This window comes from Sus scrofa, chromosome 5, assembly GCF_000003025.6.
Source record: "Sus scrofa isolate TJ Tabasco breed Duroc chromosome 5, Sscrofa11.1, whole genome shotgun sequence".
NCBI classification, from domain to species: domain Eukaryota; kingdom Metazoa; phylum Chordata; class Mammalia; order Artiodactyla; family Suidae; genus Sus; species Sus scrofa.
Window position 1 is genome coordinate 23,522,062 of NC_010447.5, and position 17,539 is coordinate 23,539,600.

The 17,539-nt window shown below is 38.8% G+C and overlaps 1 long non-coding RNA gene across 1 annotated transcript in view; it reads left to right on the forward strand.

Moving 5' to 3' along the window:
• Positions 1 to 15,310, forward strand: part of LOC110260854 — a 102,271-nt gene extending 86,961 nt beyond the window's left edge. Inside the window, exon 5 of the long non-coding RNA XR_002344374.1 lies at positions 14,936 to 15,310. This is a non-coding gene — a long non-coding RNA (uncharacterized LOC110260854). The remainder of the gene's footprint in view (positions 1 to 14,935) is intronic.

The following is a 17,539-nucleotide window of genomic DNA, read 5'->3' on the forward strand; positions in this document are numbered from 1 at the left end:
ATTGCTTTAATTTGGTGACATGAAAATTAAAATGAATACATGTGAATACATGGTTTACATGTATTTTCTAAGTCTGAAATGCATTTTTAAGGAAAAATATAGAACAAAATCCACCTTAGCTCTTTCGTTTGAAAGATTTCATAGTATAGTAATGGAGAAAAGAGTAAAACTGGTATAAAAGCTGAGTGAAGATAATAGAACAGGGCGAAATGCAATAGTGAGAAGATTCATTTCCCATTTATGAGGAAGCAGCCTCATTCCAATGTTGGCAAAAAATATTCGCTATCATTAGTTCCAGGCTAAAGTAATTTTCTTTAGAACTTGTAAAGTGTTAGAATACTAGAAAACCATTCCTTGGCAGAACTGGTTAGAGCTAGAGACCTACACTAAAATGCACCGAGTGCCTCTATCTTGGGTTATCCTTGGAACTGGGATGGGTGTTTCCTATGCACCACCTGCCCAGGCAACATGGACATCCAGAGGTTAGATAACGTAACTCTGCTGTATCGATGTGCTGTTCTCACACATACACACTGTGATTTATAGAAACATACTTTGGAGGTTTTGAAGGGGGAAAGATCAACCTCTGAATCTTCACAGAGGAGAGTGATAGGAGTTGGGTCTTGACTGATGGGTACCATTTAGCTAAGCTGTTAATGGTGGGAGGGCTTTTCTTACAGAGGGAACAAGATCAACAAAGGTAAGAAGATGGGATTGCACTTGAATATTTAAAACAAAATGTATTTAGAAATGAAAAAAACTCACAATTTCATAAAATAAGAAGCTTATAGGTGTAGTATCCAACAATTCAAAACCCTTGCATTGCGGTGGTGGTGACAAGAGCCCTGAAATAGATGGCAAGGAAAGCAGAGGGTTCCATGTTTACTGCCTACACACCCAAAGACACCTGAGGCTCTCTTATCACCCTCAGGCTCCTGTTCCAGATCTCAGAGCTGCAAGTTCAGGTAAAATTTTAAATTAGGTTAAGGGAGTTCCTGTTGTGGCTCAGCAGAAACAAATCTGGCTCGTATCCATGAGGATGCGGGCTGGATCCCTGGCCCCATTCAGAGGGTTAAGGATCTGGTGTTGTGTGAGCTGTGGTGTAGGTCACAGATGCTATTTGGATCTGGCATGGCTGTGGCTGTGGCTGTGGTGTAGGCTGGCCGCTATAGCTCTGATTCAACCCCTAGCCTGGGAACTTCCATATGCTGTAGGTACGGCCCTAAAAAAAGAAAAAAAAAAGTAGGTTAAGATTATCTTTAGTGAATCCTGTGTTGTGTCTTTCCAGAGCCTTCCTTGTTTTCTCCCTTCCTTGTTAGACACCCACTGTTTGGTGATGACTGTCCAGACCGTCTCTCTGGCTTGTCCACTTTACTCTGTTCTTATTAACAGTACCACCACTATAATTCCTTGGTCCTTTTATCCCCAAAAGGAAAAAATTCAAATGAGAGACATAGAACAGTTTTAAGCAACAGAAATTTTATTAGGCAAAGCAAACTAACGTATGCCCCTAAAGAGAAGAGAAGAGAGCAGGCTGTCTGGCTGGAAACTAGAAGCAGCCCAGCAGTGAGGGGAGGGCTGGTTTTTCAGAGTAGAGAAAAGTCCCTCCTTGTGTCCTCCAACATTTATTTGGCAAGGTGATTGACAGCTTTAGGTTATATACCTTTTCTCCTTTTGTGCAGACACTTACCCATAAGCTTCCAAATGAAACCCATGGGGTGGCTGTGTGTGTGTGCGCATGCATGCGCAAAACCACAATGCTAATTTATTATAAATGAACCTGGGTCATTTTGGGTCACCTCTTAGGTCTTGGTGTGCCCTGTGTCAACTGGTGCTGGCAGCTGTGTTTTTGACCTTCTACTTGGGCCTGATAAGGCTGGGGACTTTGTAGTCTTTAAACCACAAAAGGGAGGATCTCTGGGTGTGTTCTGGTGTCAAGGTGAGGGAAAAAAAGAGAAAGATGACTCTGTCCAGGATGGGGTGGGACCCACTCATGTCGACTAGTTACCTAATACCATGTCTTGGATGTTTGGTTATGGGAAAAGCTATCACTCAAAGAATGACTCGTTGTCAACAGCAGACCCTTGGGGGAGGCAGCTTTGGCTGGTGGAGAGGAAGTGTGTGGGCTTTCTCAATCCCTCACAGGTCACCGTCTCCGAGCCAGTGATCCATTCAGGGGAATGTCGAGCATCCCCCTGGGAGGAAGTCATAGTCACAGTGGGTGCTGCTTGCCTCTCCATGTCATGGGAATGAGGCTGTTTAATCCTTAGGGAGAAGTTAATTATCCTCCTGAGTGTGGTTATATTTTGTACGTCTCACATGCAATCCTCGGAGCCTGATGACAGTAGGGGAAAGCTAAAAGCCTGGAACTGAACTTGTCACCTTGAGTATCCAATCATTATTGATAACCAGAGTGCCCTTTGTGTTTGAGACCTGTTTGATGTTTGAGAGATTTTGGAATATAAATGTTTTCCAGCTCTTTGTCTTGACAGACTGCGATGATTAATGATATGTGATGTCTAAGGAAATGAAATGAGCAAGGCTACAACATGTGGAGTTTTCCTGACAGGGGACTTTTAGAAGGCATTAGCAAGCACGGATATGTTTCTATAACTGACACCTTGGTTTTCTGTCTTTCACCCTGACTGACAAATAAGAGACCTCCCAATCTCCTTGCCAAAGTGCACTCGGGAATAAACTGATTGTGTGTTGCAATGGCCATGGCTTAGGTTTAGAATCCTGCTTACGTTTAAATCAAGTGGAGCTTTAGTTTCAGTTATTTCACTGTGAAAACTGTAAAATTGTGTTTGGAAAGGATTTCCTCCCTTCTGTTTAAATGTTCTTTCTCCTTAAAAGTTAAGCTTGTTATTTTAAAAAGAGGTGATTTTCAAGCCTTATGAAATGAATTCTGATGTTTTCAATTCTATGACTGCTTCGCTAGGGATTAAAATCTCTCATCTTGCAAGGAAACTTCATTAACCAAGGTAACAATCTTGGTGGAAAGCTTTTGAGGCACCACCTGAGTTCGCGATTGTTAGCAAGAAATTTTATTTCAAGGCATCAGTCGTTTAAGGTGTAACTGGAGAGATGAGTAGTACCACCTATTAATTTTGGGGTTCTCCCAATTACAAACTGGGCTCATGCTCTTATATTCAGGAGAATATTATAATGTATTTTAATTTGTTTCTTCTGAGTGGGAGAAATGAGAGTCCCAAGGGCTTCTGTTCATCGTGTTTCTTAGTTATATTAGTGATAATCCCCACTCTTCCATTCCCCCACCCCCTGCAAAGGAATGCTTTTGTGATATTTTCCTAGGGAGACTGTAAAACCCCTATGGAAGCTTTCAGATATTCATTCACTCACTGAAGAAATTGTTGAGTGCTTCTGTTTTGCTAGGCATTGTGTTAAGTGCTAGGGGAAAGAAAGAAGAACTGGCCACAGATTTGCCTTCAGATTACTTCAAGGTTGGTAGGGGAGGTAGGGCGCACACACACACACACACACACACACACACACACACACACACAGAGGCACATCATAATTATATAGCCCTCTACTTTATCCTTCACTGAGTTGGAATCAAGGCAGTTGTTTAGTCAGTGTTTTCTGGCTGAGGGTTAACCATAAGAGATTGTGGATATCATCTTGTCCAGTTCATTCATATCACTAGGGAGGCAAATCCTCAGAAAGACTTAACAACATGCCAAAGACAACACAGCTAATTAGAGGCCATGCCAAAGACAGATGATTATGAGTCTGAGGACTTTCTGCCTCCTCTAGAAGCTGTATTGCCTGATTTCACTGCATACAAATTTGTACTCCAGATTCATAACTGGCTTTAACTCACTGACTTCGCTTGAGGATTTTGTCATGCCCCAAATTAATTAGAAGTTGTAGACACTGGATTGAGTTAATGCAAAGACATCACAGCTGGCTTTTGTATGTTACAAATCTCATTCAAATATGCAACAGTTTCTCCTTTTCCTTATTATTATTATTTTTACATCTTACATTTTTATCCTCAGAAATGGAATTGGTGAGAAGATTGAAGATGTCAGTTTCAGGGCCTGCCAGCCCTGCTACGAAAGCTAATTATTTTTCAGAGTGAAAATAATGTGATTGAGGCAGGGAGGAGTGTGGAGAGAAGGGAGGAAAGCACCTCAGGAAGTATAAGTGTTTGTGATTATATATATATATATATATATAATATATATATATATATAGCCTTTAATTAAAAGTCAGGTTGAAATAAATCCTGGTTTACAATTAATCTTTTTCACTGAGCAGTTATTGTTGAATTCTCTGATTTCAACTTATTTTTTCATAGGTGTCACACCCGGTCAGATACTAAACTAATGTGTGTGAAATAGATTTCTCACTACCGAAATACATAGATCCCTTTGGGAGAAATATTTTCTGTAAATATGCCTGTTTCCCCAAATGTAACACAAAACCTGTATATTTAAAAAATATAAAAGACACCTCCAAAGCACATTGCAAAAGTAAAAGGGGGGAGGGAATCAATACTCTATTACCTATAACATTACACAGAATTTCTATTCATAGATAAGGAAAAAACCCTTTGATTTCATCTTTTATCAAAATAAATAAATAGCTTTATTTTAAAATCAATTTTCCCCTTTTACATTTACGTTCTTAAGCCTTTAAAACTGTATACAAAATGACAAAACAGGAACTGAAATAATTAATATCACCAATAAATTGCAATTATCATGTAGTAAGTTTTAAAAAAAAATCAATTCTCCAGTGCTGTCTCTAGTGGAGTGAAATGCAGAACTTAAATGAACACATTAAATTCAACACAACCTGGCTATTTGAGGAGTAAATATTATAAGAACTACTTTTCTTTCATTGTCAAAAGAAAGTGGCTATCTAATTAGAGAAAAAGGGTACCCAGAGAATATTGTCAAATTATTGGCTAAATAGGCCTTTGTCTCCTTTTGTCTTAACTCAAATTGTTTTCACAGAGAGGAATGTAGGTTTGAGTGTCAGAGTGTAGGAGAGAAATGCAGTCTTTGAACAGCTTTTAGCCACTTCCATTTATTCCTCTTCCCTGCTTCCCTCCAGTTCTCTTTATTCCCAAGTGTGACCTAGATTAGTAGAGTGACTGCACTTGGTGGGGAGGAACAAAAAGAGGAGCAATTTATGGTCCTTCTTGTCCTTGGCTTTTCATAAGCTAACAGAGTTGCTTCTAAAATCAGTTATAAGCTTAGAGAAACAGTTTTTAGTATGTTTCTGCTACTGATTTCTGCCAAGGCAAAAACCTATGACATATTTGCATATTTGGTGCTTTGGAGAGATGTCTTTTAAATAATCACATTTTTCTTTTGTTAGCATAGTTCCTGTGAATATCTTTCAAAATTCATAGTAATTGAAGTGAAATCTCATGCGTGACCAAGCTCTACCTTAGGCCTCAGTCATTTAGAAGGCCCTACAGTGTTTGCTGAAAGGTCTTATAACAGGACAGAGGTGCCCAAGGCTGGCCAGGTGTACATTTAGTCCACACCATGTCCTAGTGCATTTGAGAATCCCACAGTAGGAAGATGTAGCACCCCCCCCCCGCCCCCGCCACCTCCAGGACGAGCAAGGTAGTCAATTCCCAAACATCACGGTTCTCCATGTCAACTACTGCATGAAGACAAAAGAGCCCATGATAAGAAACACTTGTCAGGAACAAGACAAGGATGTCCACTCTCACCACTTTTATTCAATGTAGTTTTGGAAGTCCTAGCCATGGAAATCAGGGAAGAAAAAGAAATAAAAGGAATCCAGATTGGAAAAGAAGAAGTGACTCTATCATTGTTCACAGATTACATGATACTATACATAGAAAATCCTAAAGATATTACCAGAAAACTACTAGAGCTCATCATTGAATTTGTTAAAGTTGCAGGATACAAAATTAATGCACAGAAATCTCTTGCATTCCTAAAACCAACAATGAAAGTTCAGAAAGAGAGATTAAGGACATAATCCCATTTACCATCATATCAAAGAGAATAAAATTCCTAGGAATAAACCTACCCAAAGAGGCAAAAGTCCTATACTGTGAAAACTATAAAATACTGATGAAGGAAATCGAAGATGACACAAACAGATGGAGAGATATACCATGCCTTTGTATTGGAAGAATCAGTATTATCAAAATGACTATACTACCCAAGACAATCTACAGATTTGGTGCAATCTCTATCAAACAATGACATTTTTCTCAGAACTCTAACAAAAAATTTTAAAATTTGTACGGAAACACAAAGGCCTCTAATAGCCAAAGCAATCGTGAGAAAGAAAAGTGGAGCTGGAGGAATCAGACCCTCTGACATCAGACTACATTATATAGCTACAGTCATCAAAACAATATGGTGCTGGTACAAAACCAGAAATATAGGTCAATGGAACAGGATAGAAAGCCTAGAAATAAACCCACCCACCTATGGTCAACTAGTCTATGACAGAGGAGGCAAGAATATACAATGGACAAAAGACAGCTTCTTTTTGATAAATGATTCTGGGAAAACTGGACAGCTACATGTAAAAGAATAAAATGAGAATACTCTCTAACACCATACACAAAAGTAAACTCAAAATTGATTAAAGACCTAAATGTAAGGCTGGATGTTATAAAACTCTTAGAGGAAAACACTGGTAGAACACTCTCTGTCATAGATTGCAGCAATATCTTTTTCAGATCCACATCCTAGAATAAGGAAAATAAAAATAAACAAATAGAACCTAATTAAACTTAAAAGCTTTTGCATAGCGAAGGAAACCATAAATAAAATGAAGATAACCCACAGAATTAAGAAAATACATTTTAAGCAACTGACAAGGGTTTAATCTCCAAAATATACAAACAAATTATGCAGCTTAGTATCAAGAAAACAAACAACCCAACCAAAAAATGAACGGAAGATCTAAATAGATACTTCTTCAAAGAAGATATACACTTGGCCAAAAAACACTTGAAAAGAGGCTCAGTATCGTTAATTATTAGAAAAATGCAAGTCAAAACTACAATGAGGTATCACCTCACACCAGTCGGAATGGCCATCATCAAAAAGTCTACAAGCAATAGGAGTTCCTGTTGTGGCACAGTGGAAATGAATCTGACTAGGAACCATGAGGTGGTGGGTTCAATCCCTGGTCTTGCTCAGTGGGTTAAGGACCCGGCATTGTGGTGAGCTGTGGAGTAGGTGGCAGGTGCTGCTAGGATCCCGCGTTGTTGTGGGTGTGGTGTAGGCCAGCAGCTACAGCTCCTATTAGACCCCTAGCCTGGGAATGTCCATATGCTGCGAATGCAGCCCTGAAAAGACAAAAAGCCCCTTGCCCCTCCCCAAAAAAGTCTATGAACAATCAATGCTGGAGAAGGTGTGGAGAAAAGGGAACCTTCCTACACTGCTGGTGGGAATGTAGGTTGGTGTAACCACTGTGGAGAATGGTATGGAGGCTCCCTGATAAACTAAATATAGAATTACCTTATGATCCAGCTGTCCCACTCCTGGGCATTTATCAGGAGAAAACCATAATTTGGAAAGATACATGCACCCCGGTGTTCATTGCAGCACTATTCCCAATAGCCAAGACATGGAAACAACCTAAGTGTCCATCAACAGAGGATTGATAAAGAAGATGTGGTACATATATACAATGGAATATTACTCAACCATAAAAAACCTTGAAACAATGCCATTTGCAGCAACATGGATGGACCTAGAGATTATCATACTAAGTGAAGTCAGAAAAACACAAATATCCTATGAGATCACTATGTAGAATATAGTAAAAAATGATATAAAAGAACTTAGAAATCAGAAACAGACTCAAAGATTTTGAAATCAAATTGTTGGTTACCAAAGGGGAAATGAGGGGTAGGAAGGATAAATTAGGGGGTTGGGCTTGACCCATACACACTGCTATATATAAAATAGACAGGTAACAAAGACTTACTGATTAGCACAGTAAGTATTGAGTAATTTACTCAATACTGCGTAGTAACCTATATAGGGAAAGAATCTGACAAGAAATGGATATGTGTATGTGTACAACTGATTTTTCCTTGCTGTACACCTGAAACCAACACAACTTTCAAAGTCAACTATACTCAAGTAAAATTTATTAAAAAAAGAAAAACTTAAAATAATACAAATGCTTTATGTATGAGGGGGAAATGATCAACAAAACATTCTGAAAGTGCTAATGTTTTATCTTTTTCTTTGAGTGGGGATTTGTTCTTGGGACTATTTTATCCATTGACTATTGAAAAAGTACTTAATGGAATACAGGCTTTTCAAGGGCCTACAATATTTGAAATTTTAAATTTGTTTCTTATCTCTAAAATTATCCCAATTCTACAAAATTGAAATTAATTAATATTTAACTTAAATATCTTTAGAGCATAACTTTATATCAGTCTACTGCAATTCAACCAATGAAGTTGTTAGTGATTTTCATGACTTATTTTAATATGTTTGATATATTACAGTGGTGGTACCTCTGAAGTAAGAACTCCTAATTTTTTTTTTTTTTTTATGTCTTTTTAGGGCCACACCTGCGGCATATGGAGGTTCCCAGGCGAGGGGTTGAATTGGAGATGTAGCCGCAGGCCTACTCTGCAGTCACAGCAACAACAAGGTGGGATCTGAGCTGTGTCTGTGATCTGCACCACAGCTCATGGCAACTCCAGATCCTTAACTTACTGAGCGAGGCCAGGGATTGATCCTGAATCCTCATGGATTCTAGTCAGATTTGTTTCCTCTGAGCCCCGATGGGAACTCTCTTTTAACAGTCTTAATATTTTGTGTGTGTTGATGGTGGAGGATGGCTGGGAGAGTGTTAAATATGATAATTTCTGAGAAATTCATACATGGCTTCAGAAGTGTTTCTTAAAGACCAATTTGTTGTCTTTTGAACAAAGACAACTGGATTTTGAAATGAAAAACAGACTTAAATAGAAGTTGTGATGTATGACTCAAGTTTCAGAATTGGCAGTTATCATTCCTGGAGCAATGAATTAGAAAATCTATTCTTAATGACTATGATGAGCATATGTGCAGATGTACTTTTCTTGGAGGAAAACCTGATATACTGGAATTGGAATTCATGAAGCAGATATGCCAAGGAGTTGCTTTATCAAGGGGTTTTGCTTAAAGGGGATTTCTTGCATATTAGGTTTTTTTTTTCCTTGTTGGGTGACTTTTTTCTTAAAACTTTATTGGAGCATTGTTGACTTACAATGTTGTATTTGTTTCAGATGTATGGCAGAATGAATCAGTTATACACATATCCATTCCTTTTCAGATTCTTTTCCCATATAGGTGACTACAGAGTATTGAGTAGATTTCCCTGTGCTATATATATATATAGATAGATAGATAGATAGATAGATAGATAGATAGATAGATATAGTAGGCCCTGTTTACCTATCTATTTTATATATAGTAGTGTGTATATGTCAGTCCCAACCTTCCATTTTTATCCCTCCCTGTAACATTTTCCCTTTGGTAACCATAGTTTGGTTTTGAAATCTTGAGTTGCAAATTAGGTTACTTTTAAGTACATGCACTTGCTTGAAACACTTGTTTAGAAACCACTGTCTTTTTAGGGGTACGATTAGAGAATCATAAAAGCCTAAACCCAGTATGTCTGTCTTAATCTGTTTGGGCACCTATAACAAAATACCATAGACTGGGGGGGTTATAAACAGTAGGAAAAATTTATTGCTCACAGTCTGGAGGCTGGAATTCCAAAATCAGAGTGCCAGCATCATCGGGTGCTGGTAAGAACCCACTTCCTGGTTCTTTTTTCGTGTTTTTTTTTTTTTTTTTTTTTCCTCCCTGCTATGTTGTCACATGGCAGAAGGGCCTAGGGAGATCTGTGAGGATTTTTTTATTTACAAGAGCACTAATTCCATCATGAGGCCAGAGCCTTCAAATGCTTAATCACCTCTCAAATGCTTCCCTTCCTAATGCCACCAACTTGGGAATTAAGATTTGAACATACGCATTTTAGGGGGGCACACACATTCAGACCATAGTATGTCTAAAAGTCAGTTACTATCCAAAATTAAACCCATCGTCACCCTTCCTCCTATTCCCTAAGGGAAGATTCTTGCCTTGTTGCCGAAGGAATTCAGAAATGAGACACAAATTGAGAAAGTAAAGTGAGGATTCATTTAAGTGAGGAATACACCCCTTAAAGAGAGGTGGGCAGGGAGACGAGCAGCTGCCCTGTTTCTTTGGCACACTCATTATAATGGACATCCAGTTGCACAGGCAGAATATTCACTGGGAAGGAGGGGCTTGGAGGTTATATTCCCTAATTTTCATTCCAGCTCCACCTTCCCGAAGGGAGGAAGGATTTTTGTCCTTATTTAGTTTTGATTGGAAGTGTCATGGTGTCAGTGCATGATGGATACTTCTTATGTGCATGAGTAATTTTGTTATAATTTTATTGTAATGAGGGCATAATGAGCTAAGGTTACATTTGGATGCTGGAGATTCATGCCCTTTTCCACCTTTCTTTGCCTCCACAGCACTTACCACCCTAGAATGTGTGGTTTCCTGTCAGTTTGGAGGTTCCCGCTTTTCTTTGTCTGCTCGAGGACCCTGCTGTTTGCATGATGCGTGGTTTCCTGCCATCTGGCCGCATGCCCCCATTTATCTGCTCATACCTAGCAGTCATAGCCTCTACTTGTCCTATCCTCTACCTTGCTTACTTCAATTCAAGGTACCTTTGGTCAGTCTGTTGCTTCAGTCAGAAGACTCTCCCATCAATCAGTTTTTCTTTTTTTTTTTCTTTTTTTTTTGGCTTTTGTTGTTGTTGCTGCTGTTGTTGCTATTTCTTGGGCCGCTCCCACGGCATATGGAGGTTCCCAGGCTAGGGGTCTAATCGGAGCTGTAGCCACCGGCCTACGCCACAGCCACAGCAACGCGGGATCCGAGCCGCGTCTGCAACCTACACCACAGCTCACGGCAACGCCGGATCGTTAACCCACTGAGCAAGGGCAGGGACCGAACCCGCAACCTCATGGTTCCTAGTCGGATTCGTTAACCACTGCGCCACGATGGGAACTCCTCAATCAGTTTTTCTCACTCTCCAGTCATAGTTAATTCTATTTGTGCCTCTTGTGTCTTGTCTTAGGAGAGATCTTTTTGTTACGTAATTTCTTTTAGTAATCATTTTGCCTCTGGAAGGATTTTTTTTTGCAGTGAGTTAGATGCTCCACACATTTTTGGTGCATCATCCTAAAATCAATCCTTCGGGTTCTTTTGTTATGTAGGTTGTCCAGATTAGGAATTGAGGATGAGAGATTAAGGAGGGTATTGGTAGGTATGTGCAAGGAGATAATAAACTAGCTAGCATTCCCTGAACCCCTGTTATTAGCCTGACTTTCTTCATATATTTTATCCAGTTTCTTACATCTACCCTTGATGTAGGAATTATACTTATTTTTACTAATGAGGAAGAAACTGAGGTCTGGGAGTTTAAAACATGTGTTCAAGCTCACACAAGCAGTAGGTGGTAAAGTCAGACTTGGGAACCAAGCTAGTTTCTCATCATTATATCCATCTCCCTTCATTGTCTTGCCTAGCAAGGAAAAAATGTTTAAAATTCAAGTCTTTTGATTTCTAGTCTAGTTTCCAAACGCCTTTCTGCTAGTATATCCTTTGAACAAGTTAATATAGCTGATAGAAATTAATAGAATGCATATCAATAATTAGTAATAGTTCAGTGATAGAGGACTCTAAGTTATTTTGAAGTGATTGCTTGTGTGTTTTTTCTTTTTTTTAATGGCTGAATCCGTGGCATATGAAAGTTCCTGGGCCAGGCATTGAATTGGAGCCACAGCTGCAGCAATGCTGGGTCCTTTAACTCACTGTGTACCAGGCTGGAGATTGAACCTGTGCCTCCTCAGCCACCCCAACCCCTGCAGTCAGATTCTTAACCTTTCAAACCACAGTGTGAACGCCTACTTGTTTTGCTTTTTAAAAATATTTTTAAAGTTTTTTTTAAAGGAATCTTGCTTTTCCAAAGAGGGCCCTAACAACACCTCAGAAATTGCATTTTTTTTTTTTTTACGCTTAATGGAATGTCAATGTATTTTCAGTGGAAGTTTTAAATTGTGTGAGGGAACAGCTAAAGCTGAGCAGCTTGGAAGCTTACCTTATTAGTCACGGTGCTGAACACCTGTACAAAAAGGCTCAGATTTATGATTTTTGACATTGTTAACAGAGCTGAGAACTTATTGACAGTGGAATTTGTATAGCATAAATGTAGACAAGAAAGTAAATACCAAAAAGTGGGTTAGCTCACAATAGAGAGTCAAAAATTGACTGTCTGTATGTAGTTTAAGATCCAGTATGAAGTACATTAAAGAGACCTCTTGATTGATTAGAAACACTGGAATTAGGAGAAAATTTGCTCCTCTTTTGAGTCAGTCAAGAGATGTCTCTACCAACTTTGCCATTAACTCACCATGTAAAAGTGGTTGCGTCTCCTGCAAATAGAAGGCTTAGACTAACTCTCTAAGGCCCTTCAGTGCTCACATTCCAATATATACCAAGATTCAAATTTGTTGCAACAGTTCTCTTCACCTCATAAAGAGAAAGATAATAATTCATTTCTTTCCATATTCATGAAGATTAATGTCATAACAGCTCTCAGTCTTCACATTTGTTCTCTTTATGAATTGCAACCCCAGAACTTGTGCTGTGGTGGATTCATGGAAAAACAAATGACTTCCGTGCATAATTAGGTGCATATCTTGCTAATCTGTCTTGTAGAAACAGAGTCCCCAAGGTATAACAATCATTCTTAACTACACATTTGTTTAGATTTCCTGACATGCAACTCTAGTTTTTTAAAAAGAGGCTTATGCTTTTATAATTCTGGAATAAGACATTGATTTGTTATCATTACTTTTCTGGAAATGATTCCATCTATTTACACAACCACAGTTGAATTGAATCACCTTAAATAATACAAATGAGTATCATGAATAAAGCAAAAATTCAAACTGCCCCTTAGAACATGCCTTATTTTCTAGTAAATTTATGTTGATTTGCCAATTAAGATATGAGGTCAAAATTTATTTCAGAACTTCAGAAAAGAGCTAAGGAATCACCGTAGCCAAAGGACAAACTGCAAAATATAAGCTCTGACAACTAAATGCAACATCCTCCCATCTCCCTTCATTTCTGGTCTCCTTGCTGGATCGTTGCTGCTCTCCACGGGGGAGGAAATGAAAGCTCTCAAGTCCCAGGCAGCCCTGTGGAGGCTGCTTCACAGGACATTTCTGAGGAGATTTTGTTTGTGAGCCACAAAATTGGATCCATAACAAAGCAGGTGACTGAAGAGCAGACAAAAGCCAGAGATTTATAGGGCAGACTGGAGCCCCTGAAAATTATTCATGGAGGGAGAATATTTTATGGAGTTGAATGAAGCAAAGTGTAGAAGATAGGGCCAAGCAAAAAGTTTGAAATGTAACTTGGCCTTATTCAGTTTTTCAAACAGATTGATCCCTTTAAATGTTGGGCAACTAAAAAGAAAAGGTTCTCTTTAGGAAGATGAGCCATTAGCAACTTCATTCCAGGAGGGCCAAAGCTGGGTCTCCGAGGTGAGATGCTGGCTGGGTTTCCCATCACCAGACCTCATGCCTTGCTCTACCAGGGGTCTTTGTTCTCATCTTATACTCTTTCACATTCTCCCTACTTTCCTGTTTTTCAGTGTCACCCTCCATGAACATTTCTAATATTTTACAACTTATCAAAAGAGCTCTTCATGTCACTTTGCCTGAAGATTCTGACGGAATGTCAGCCATACTATCTACCAAGGGAATCTATTATACCTTAACTGTTTTCTTAGGAATGTGACATGTGGCAAGTAGTCTGTGGAGCAGAAGATAGAGGTGTCTTGAAACAGCTCAGAGAGCCCTTCTTTGATGGTTTCTCCAACCTCCCCAGGGAGAGGAACAGTAAAAGTTAACATTTATTAAGGAGTTTATAATGTTCCAGGCAACATAATTTAAATGCATTGTGATCGAATCCTTACAATGGCCTCATGACAGTATTATAGGCATAGCTTCTTTTTTGCACTTTGCAGATATTGACTTTTTTTTTTTCCTTCAAACAAATTGATGGTTTGTGGCAATCTTGGGTCAAGCAAGTCTCCCAGTGCCATTTTTCCAACAGTGTTTGCTCACATCATGTCTCTGTGTCACATTTTGGTAATTCTTGATATATTCAGGTCCTTCACCAGCAAAAAGATTATGACTTACTGATATTTGAGGTGATGGTTAGCATTTTTTTAACAGGAAAGTATTTTTTAGTGGAGCTCCAGTGGTGCAGAGTACTTATAAGAAAGTTCTTTTTTTTTTTGGCTGTCTTGGCCTGAGTTCCCGGACCAGAGATCAGATCTGAGCCATCATTTTTAATCTAGTCTCCATCTCACATTTTCTAAATTGAGTTCTCAAACTTTCATTTCTTTGTATTTCATTACTATGAGTATATTGTTTTGTGCTTGAATAACACAGACATCTAAGATTTGGTAAGTATTTTAAAAATTCTAGCTACATATTTTGGAAGGAATGGTGAAGGTTTTGCATCTCACCTCAAGAAGTAAACATCTTGAGAGAGAGTCTTGAATTACTAGGTAGAACAGGTCATCTTAATTCTTTCAAAAATAGAAATTGAACCTTATTCCCTTATGACACTAAATATTAACTTGTATTATTACTATAAATTTTTCCCTTTAGTTCAGCCTGGATAATGAATTTGGATGATTAAATTGCATGTCTGAATAGGAAACCTATCCTTGAATATGAAAAATAATGAGGGACAAGAATAGCAGAGGTAATTGAAATGCCCCCCCCAATCTATACATCTAATTTTAATATATTTTTTTCAACGTCACTAAGATTTTTAGCAAGTAGCAGGCAAGCAGAATGGACTGATGGCTTCTCTACTCCCTGTTCACCTTCCCACAAAAGTCCTGACCTGCAGCACAATGGCCAAGAGCCCCAAAGGAGGAATCATAAAGAGAAGACGAAATTCTGGTTAATTCAGAAATTGCCCAGTCAGCTACTGGAATAATTGAAAGTGAGCTATAACAAATCTGGTTTCCATCTCAGGCACGAATAATGCTGGGCATCAACTTTCTCTTTTTTTTTTTTTTTTCTGTCTCAAAACCATTCCCAACTGTAAGATTTCTATTACTTTAAAAATAATCCAATAAAGAATAAATGTGTATCATTTTTTGGTCCCCAATACCTGGTGTGTCATCTAGAAAAATAAAAATCTCAACAGCAGTTCAGTAAATGAACAAATAAAACATTTTTTTTTTTTATATTTCTGTGACATCTGGGATGAGTATGTTTATCTATTTTTCTGACTTTTTTTTGTATCTGAGAAATGAAAGAACTAGTTCTGATTCATTACTTGCAAATGCATTGGAGATTTACTGCTCTGTCAGGAAAAATTATATAAAGTAATGGGTGTTTGCAATTGTACCCTCCCCTTACCTTCCTTTGTTCTCTTGCTCTGAGACAGGGTCTCTGCTGTGCTGAAGGAAGTGTGGGGTGGGGAGTGTGGAGGAGAAAGGTAGAAGTTCAGAATAATTTAGGTTACTCTGTGTTAAAAAGAAGAGGAGAGGACAAGGAGATTCAAGGGCAGAGGGAGGGAGAGGAGAGAGAGAAATGGAGGGAGGGAGAAAGACAGTAGGAATGAAGAAATGTGGGGGTTGGAGTATGATGAGTGGCTGGGAGGTGGAGACAGACTTTGGATGTGCCTTGTACTCAGTCTGGACTCCAGGAAGCCCAGTTTTACGCAGTTTACACTATTAAACATAGAAGGCTCAGCATTCATAAGTGTGACGATTCTCACAACTGATTAGATATAAAATCTTCTTAACTTTGTTTTGCCTCATGTCTTTTTTTTTTTTTTAATTTTGTCTTTTTTGGGGGCCTCACTTGTGGCATATGGAGGTTCCCAGGCTACAGGTCGAATCAGAGCTGTAGCTGCTGGCCTACACCACAGCCACAGCAATGCCAGAACCAAGCCATGTCTTCGACCTACACCATAGCTCACAGCAAAGTCGAATCCTTAATCCACTGAGGGAGGCCAGGGATGGAACCTGCATCCTCGTGGATACTAGTTGGGTTCGCTAACCATTGAGCCATGATGGGAACTCCTTGCCTCATGTCTTTTATGGGTTATATTTTTGCATTACCTTTTATTCTCTTGAGGAGAACTAAAACAATAGCGATAGACATGTTTTTGTAACATATTGAGGATGAAATTTAGTTTTTACAGTATGGAATTGGAGTGGTTCCTCTTAGGAACTCTTAAGTATACTTTTCCCTTTAACAAATTTTATGTATTTATAAATTTTTATAAGTTGAGAAAGCTTCATTGGGAAAATCAACTAAATCATGGTCTGTACTCTGAGAATGTTATTACCCATTAATATTAACGTGACTTTGATACCGTACCAATGTGAATGTCTTTTCCTATCTTTGAAAAACAGAAACCAGCTTTTTCTTGCACTGTTTCTTAATATAATTTAAAAAAATTTGTATTATTCATCTTATTTTAAAATCTTTCTCTCCTTTTTTTTTTTTTTTTTTTTTAACCAACCCTGTGGCACACCAAGGTTCCTGGGCCAGGGATCAAACCATGCGCCCTGCTCTTGCTGGTCCTTCCCTTTTTTTCCTTTTTGTAAGTTTCTGTGCACTAAAGTAACTTTCCTCCAGTGCATAGCACAGGGCTTTGCATTAAGTAAATGCTGGTATATTGAATACATGTAGACTTACAGAGTTCCCTCCATAATTAGTTTTAGGGGACAGTGGGTATGATGGCTTCTTGATGTTTCAGTTTGGTTGGACCGAACAGTAGTCCTTAGCTCTTCAGTCAAACACTGATTTAGGGGCTACAACAAAGGAACTTGAAGTTTAAAGTCCCTAATCAGTTGACTCTAAGTTAATCAAAAGGAAGGTTATCCTGGGCCAGCAGCTGCTAGGTCTGCATTTGCTCTCCTTCGATGGATCTTAGGGGTGGCAGCCTGCTTATCATTTTCCCTTCTTAACAGCCTCGGGACATTAAACTTCAGCTTGTGCCTGTGGGGCTCCAGACTGCTTGTAATCTTTCTTTGTGACTGCCTGTGGACGGGAGCTTCAACCTGTTGAGCCCATGGGTAACAGCTTTCTCATTTCTTCCCTTTTTGAGTGTTGACCCTATGGACTTATTTAACCGGCCTTCACAATTGCATAAACCAATTCCTTGTTCGCACACACACACACACAGTTTCCCACTGGTTCTTCTTCCCTTGTCGAACTATGACTGGTTGAATGGATATCTGATTCTTCCTCTTTTATATCCAATAACATTCATTAAGTTTAGTTCTCATGAATTTTGGCTGAATGATTCGTGGAATCCTCAAGGTCTAAAATGGACTCTAGTTGAAGTAGTTTTAATAAGCACATTAGCTTTGGACAAACTAGATACCTTGGGAGGTCACTGTTTCC